The 7350-nt window shown below is 39.5% G+C and overlaps 1 pseudogene; it reads right to left on the bottom strand.

Moving 5' to 3' along the window:
* Nucleotides 1–1951: 1951 nt before the first annotated feature.
* The window catches only part of LOC102474399 (S-formylglutathione hydrolase pseudogene), a 15036-nt pseudogene continuing 9637 nt past the window's right edge, over nt 1952–7350 (bottom strand).

The raw sequence follows: 7350 nt of genomic DNA, 5'->3' as shown, positions 1-7350 counted from the left end.
GTTTCCTGAAATTAATATTGTGTTTACTTCCATCATGTCAAAATGCTGGATATGGTTTCTATGCCTTTGAATCTGTAAAGGCTTGATTTGTGTATCATATGGTCAATCTTTGAAAAGGTCCCATGCCAAGGTGAGGAAAATTTATATTTTGTGGTCTTTTTTTATTAGAGATTTCTTTTTTTTTTGTTTGTACCACCTACTTTTTATTTTTCCTTCAACTATGATTGGTATTTTTAAATTAATTAATTTTTATTTTTTATACATTCAGTCACATTGTTTAGCTTACAAAGTGAACATTTCAATATGTGAACATTTCTCCCCAGTTCAATTGATCGAAATATCTTCAACCTATAACACCACACCTCCCTATCCCATCAATGCTCTGCCTCCTCCAAATATTCTTCCTTAGGTCTTGCTTCTCCACACACATCATATCTGTCACTAACCCCCATCTCTTATGTTTGTATAACCTTAGATCAATCAGTTTCAGTCATAGAGTCCAGACACTCGGTATATATTAAGTGAGAACATACAATGTCTCTCTTTCATAGCCTGGCTTGCTTCACTCAGCAGTAAACTTTCCATATTCTTCCACTTTCTGTCAAAAGCCAGGGTTTTGTTGTTTTTCATTCTTTATGGCTGAATAGTATTCCATAGAGTATATGTGCCACAGTTTTTCAATCCATTCATCTGTTTGGGAGCATTTGGGTTGGTTTCATGTCTTAGCAATTGTGAATAGTGTCGCAGTAAACATTGATGTGCAAGCAGTTTTCCGATGAAGAATTCTTCTGTCCTTTGGGTAGATACCAAGGAGTGGGATTGTTGGATCATATGGTAGTTCTATTTGTAGATTTTTGAGGAATCTCCAAATTGTTCTTGGCTATTCGTATGTCATCTTTAGAGAGTATTTTCTTTTTTTTCAACTCATTCTCCCATCTTTTAATAGGGTTGATCATTGGTCTTAGGTTGGAAAGTTCTACAGATGTCAGTCAAGCCCATTCGATTTATAGTATCACTTAGGTCCTTTATCTCTCTGCTTATTTTTTGTCTAGAAGATCTGTGTAAAGGAAATAATGGAGTGTTGAGATCCCCAACAATTATAGTGTTTCTCCCTATCTCTCCTTTTAGCTCTAGCAGTCACATATTTAGGTGCTCCTGAGTTGTGTGCATAGATATTTATAAACATTATGTCTTCTTGATTAATTAGCCCATTTACTATTATATAATGCCCTTCTTTGTCTCTTCTTACAGTCTTTGTCTTGAAGCCTATTTTGCCTGAAATCAGTATTGCAACTCCAGCCCTTTTTTGATTTCCATTTGCATGGAATATCTTTTCCAAGCTCTTCACTTTTAGCCTATGTATGTCTTTATCCATAAGGTGTGTTCCTTATAGGCAACAGATAGAGGGTTTCTGTTTCTGTTTCTTTTTTTTTTTCATTCACCCAGTCTGTGTCTTTTAATTGGAGAATGTAATCCATTAACATTCAATGGTATTATTGATATTTTCAGACCTGTTCTTATTACATGAGCCATTTTACTGGTGTTTTTTGTTCTGTTATAACTATCCATTTGACTTTTTAGTTTTCCTGGTATAGCACTCCCTTCGGAATCTCTTGATGAGCTGGTCTGGAGTTGGTAAATTCTTTCAGGTTTTTTTATTCGAGAATGTTTTATATATTTTTTTTCCCATATGAAGGATAATCTTGCCAGGTATAGTATTCTTGGTTGAAACTGGTTTTTCATTTAACACTTTGACTATATTTCTCCATTCTTTTCTTGCCTGCAATGTTTCTTTTTTTTTTTTTGGTTTTGCATATTTATTCAGACAGTGATTCAGCTACAGAATAAAGCCCTTTAAGCATTAAGATATCCAATGTTTTGAAATCTTTTTCTCAGCAATTTTGTTTATTATAATTTGTATAATCCTGAATAGATTCTCTTATCTCAAGTTTCATGCATTCAGGTATTTTGCATAATGTCTTATATGATCAGTAATAAAAGTTGCAATGAAGTAGTAGCTGTGATCATAACCCTCTTGTAATCTAAAAACAACAGGGATTTTCTTTTCTGTATAGGCAGATACGAAGTTATCAGGAAGTAACTGTCCATCTGAAAGAAACTGGTCATCTTTTCCTTGATCAATTAATATGTCCAGCTGAGAACCCAGATAGGATTTCACAAGATGGGTAACATCATAAGCCTTCCATTTACTTCGATCTATGCCCAAGTATCCACTAAAAGCTTTTTGTGCCAAGGACAGAGCATTGGGTTGCAAAATGGAGCAAATGCTGACACAGGTTTGTATTTTCCAGGATTTTTCAAGGCACAGATCGGAGCTCCATGGCCTCCCATGGAGTGGCCAAAAATAGACATCTTTTGGGGGTTCACTGGAAATTTGGCACTTATAAGTTGGGGAAGCTCCTCTGTTACATCAGAGTACATTCTACGGTTAGTTTTCCAAAGATCTTCCGTGGCATCCACATAAAACTCAGCACCAGTGCCAAAGTCCCAGCTGCCATCTTCTCCTTTAATATTACAGCCACGAGGGCTGGCATCTGGAGCAATGACAGCAAGACCATGTTCTGAGGCTGCTTGACAATAACCAAATTTCGATATAAAATTTTGTTCTGTTTAAGTTAAACTAGACAGCCAATATAGTGCAGGGCACTTTCCAGTTTCTGCCTTTGCTGGTAAGTAGATAGCAAATTTCATTTTGCACTTCAGTTCAACACTGTCGTGTTCAAAAACTTTCTGGAATCCCCCAAAGCACTTGTTGATAGAAATCTGTTTTAAAGCTATTCTTCTCCTGAGACAGTGACAGCAGGTAGAGCAGACACTGCAGGAAGGGCTTACCTGCAATGTTTCTGATGAGAAGTCCGATATTAGCCTGATGGGATAACCTTTGTAAGTAATTTGATGTTTCCCTCTTGCCAGTTTTAGTATCTTGTCTTTGTGGTTTTGGCCAATCTGGCTATGATGTGACTTGGAGAGGATCTTTTCGGGTTGATTATATTTGGGTCTTATGTATTTCTTCAGTCTGGATATTTGAATGCCTCTCCAGGTTTGGAACGTTTTCTTCCAGGAGTTCATGAAATAAATTATCAATGCATTTATTATTTTCTTCCTTTTCCGGGATACCAATTATCCAGATATTGGGGCACTTGATGGTATGTAGTATTTCTCATATATTAGCCTCATTTTTCTTAGTTGTTTTTTCAGTCTTTTTGATACTTTTTTCTAGGTCAGAGGCTTTGTCTTCCACATTCAAGATTTGATCTTCTGTGTGATATAATCTAGTTTTAATATTTTCGAGGAAGGTTTTAATTTCCTGTATCACATTCTTCATCTCTAACAATTGCACTTGATTCTTTTTTATGGTGTCTATTTCTTTCAAACTGTGAAAGGACTTCCTCATCTCCTGGAGCTCATTATCTCTTTTCTCTTGCATCTCATTTAGTTTGGTCACTATAAATATTATGAATTGCTTATCTGACATTTCCACGACTTCCATTGTGTTGTCTGTGAGTGATACAGAATGGATGTTTTCCCTTGGGGGAAAGACATTTTGTTGGTTTCTCATATTTCTTGTGCCTCTGCAATTGTTCCTAGTCATCTGGTTATCTGTACGTTCCTTTCTTAATTATCTCCGAGTGTTCATAGTTGTGCAGGAGTAGAAAATTGGCAATCTCTCTTCAGCTCTGCCTCCCTGTGGCTCACCAATACCCTGCATTGTTGTCACTGGTCCTGGATGACCCTAAGTCCTCCCTGTTTCTAAAGAACAGGTGTGCCTGAAACTGAGCTGCTGAGCTTCAACTCAGGAGCAAAGAAAAGATAGAACACCCAGCGTGCAACACATGTGTGCTATCCAAAACACCAAAGTCCTGAGAGTTCAAAGGAGGAGGGGAAGAGCCACAGGTCCCAGCCATTAGGTCCTGCAGCTGCAGGTAGCCTGGAGTCTGGCAAGGCCCTTCACTTGAACCAGTATCTGGATGGGGCGGGGAAGGGAGCAAGTTCATCTTAAAGTCCCATGACACAAACCAGAAATCGAAAGGCAAGTGGGAGGGGATGAGTCATAGGTCCCAGCTGTTAGGCCCTGCAGTCGCAGGCAGCCTGACATCCAGGTAGGCCCTTCGCTAGAACTGGTATCTGGATGGGGCAGAGAAGGGCACAGTTTGTCTTAAAGTCCCAAGACACAAACCTGAAGTTCAAAGGCAAATGGGGGAGAGGATGAACCACAGGTCCAGGCTGTTAGGCCCTGTAGCTGCAGGCAGCCTGGAGTCTGGCAAGATCCTTCACTTGAACTGGTCTCTCTTTGCTTTTTGCATCCTCTCCTCAGAACATTCATTCTTTCTCAACTGTCACTTCTCAGTGGATGATTGTGTATTAGGTACTGGGGATACAACACTGTACAAGATGAACAAGGTCTCTGTTCTTATGGAGCTTATAGTGAGGAAGACAGACAAGAAATCTATACCTACGGAAACAGACTGTGTTCACCAAGTCTCCCTATCAGGAATTCAACGACCATCTCATCAAGACCCACACCAGAGTCTCCATGCAGAGGACCAAGGCTCCAGCTGTGGCCTCAACATAGCTAGAATAAAGTGAATTAAGCCTGAAAAAAAAAAGAAATCTATACTTACAGATGGTGATAAGTTCTATGAGGGAAATAGACATGGCACTGAGAGAGAAAATGACTAAAGTCAGGGAAGACCTCACTGAAGAGGCAATATTGAACTTGATACTTAAATAATAAGAAATAGCCAATTATGTGAAGAGCTGAAGAAGGGCCTCTGCTAACCTACAGAGTGCCTTTGTTATAAAGAAAAAAATAATAATTAACTGCTCTCTAGCCACAAAGCCTTGCTGACTTGTGGTAAGTGCTTATTGGTACTTTGGAGTTAAGAGTTAGAAGCTCAGGACCAGCAGTTGGAGTAATGGCTATGTTGCTGGAATCCCATGTAGTCAACTGTGGTTCGAGGTCTAGACCCAGTGGCTTAAAATCATGCTAGGCATGTGTGCCCAAAATCCTGAGAGGAGAATGGAGGAGAAGGGATTGTGGCATGGCCATCTCCCCTGGGGGGTGATTTCTCACGTTCTGTCTCTCTGTCTTTCTAGTGAACACTCATGCCCTATAGCAAAAACCTCTCCAAAAAAAAAAAAAAAGAGAGAGAGAGAGAAGCTCTTTTCCAAGTAATTTTTGTCTCATTCCAGGGAGCACAGCTTAATTGGTGAGCAGAATGCAGGTTAGATATCAATCCACCCTACACCTCAGCTGGATACATTTTTGCAGAGAGAAAAATCTTCATAATCTTGCACAGGAGTAAGATATTTTAGAATTTCATGTACAGGAATAGTTGAGTTAACCATTCTATTATTTACCATCTCATGAGGTGTTAAAAGTTAGGGTACTATAAAAAAGAGACCACTAGTACAATTTGAACAAAAAGTTGTCTGGGGGATATTGCCAAAGTTACACACTAGGTTGACTAAAGAACCTCTTAGATCAGGTTATGTTAAGTTACCTACAGTAGGTACTTATGGTGACATTTCAATTACACCACTATCCTGTTAGGAAGAAAAAAGATAGGAAAAATTAGGAAGGATAAGAGTCTCATTATAGTGGTCAGTTGGTGGCATGATGGTTAAGGTGGCTTGATTCCACATGGCCAATTGTGTGCTTTGAATCCTGGACCCAGTAGCTTGAAAAACACATTGAGCACATGTGCATATTGGCCCAAAATCCTGAGAGGAGAAGGGATTGCAGTGTAGTCATTCCTCCTGCAGGATGCCTTCTCTCTCTCTCTCTCTCATCTCTCTCTCTCTTTCTCTCTCTCCCTGTGTCTCTCTTTGGCATGCCCACACACTCTATGATGAAAAAATGTCTCATTATGATGAAGAGTCTTATTCTATCATCTTGGGAAGAGTTAGACACATGAAGACATTAACTTATCATCTGATTTGTAGTTTTAATGTCTCTAGTTATGGCATTGGGAGGTTTGGTGAACTCACGTTGTAGCCCACACATCAAGCATGTGTCTTGCCACTTGAAATTCACTTCATTGTCCAGTTTTAGCCTATAGGGGTTTAAGAACAGAGTAGTTCTTGTTCTTAGAAACTTCATGAGAGAAAAATGGGTGGAAATTGAATTGGTCTAGTTAGGGGTGCTGTCTCTCTTTCTTGTTCATGGAAGAAAAAAATAACCTTTTTGTCATAAATTGTGTGTGCTTGCTGGAGACAGACAGAGACAGAGATAGGGAAAGCAATAAATCACTGCCCCTCTTTCCCCCAGGCAGTTGCCCTCACCACAATCCCTTCTTCTCCATTCTCCTCGCACAATTTCGAGCATGCATGTATGCACACACATGTACCTGGCATGATTTTTAAGCCACTAGGTTCAGGACTCAAACCAAGGTTGGTCATATGGGAGTCCAACACCTTAACCACTATCCACCTGCTGGCCCCTGAAATAAACTTTTTCTAGAGGAACGGTTTTTATCATCCTAGTAAGAATGTAAGGTCCTTTATTTAAGATGGCCTTATAACCAAAAACGATCCCAAATAAAGTCAAAAGAACTCATCAAAGAGAGGAAATCCAAGAATCCAAGAGGAGATTCACCAAGGCAGAAAACATGAGCAGGGGAAGCAGAGAGTTCAAAGGGCTTGGTGGGTAACTGCACTCAATTCCAAGGGCTATCAATTTGTTAAAGTTGAGATCACTTCAGTCTCATTTCTGACCATTATTCAGGAATGAGCACTCCAATGAAGAATATGCCCATAGTTGAATATGGAAAGTGCATTCTACATTGTAATGCCCATTTCTGAACAAATTTCATTCTTCTTTTAGAGTCTTTCTGTTACTTAGATGTTGATAGAAGCCATCATATTCCTTGGCTCACAGTCCCCTTCCCTCATCTACAAAGTCAGTAACATCAGATCAAGTTTTCTCATGCTGCCATCTCTCTGGTTTTTGTTTCTGGTTTCCTCTCCCACTGTTAAGGACATTTGTGATAGGATTGGGCCCAGGATATAATTCAGGATAATCTTCCTACCTAATGTCAGATAATTAGCAACCTTAATTCCACTTGCAACCTTAATTCCCCTTTGCAACATAACCTAACATATTCTTAGGGTTCTAGGAATTAGGACATGGACATCTTTGGAGAGGTCATTATGATGCCTACCACAGATTGATTATAATAACATAATGAGGGGACCAACAGATGGCATAATGGTTACATCGCTGGACTTCCATGTAGTAGATAGACCATGGTTTGAGTCCCAGACCTGGTGGCTTCAAACTCATGCTGGGCGCGTGTGCATGCGTGCCCAAGATTCTGAGAGGAGAAT

Source organism: Tupaia chinensis, unplaced genomic scaffold (assembly GCF_000334495.1).
Source record: "Tupaia chinensis unplaced genomic scaffold, TupChi_1.0 Scaffold145659_1, whole genome shotgun sequence".
NCBI classification, from domain to species: Eukaryota; Metazoa; Chordata; class Mammalia; order Scandentia; family Tupaiidae; genus Tupaia; species Tupaia belangeri.
Note: the sequence above shows the minus strand (reverse complement) of the source record. Positions and strands in the feature narration are given on the sequence as shown.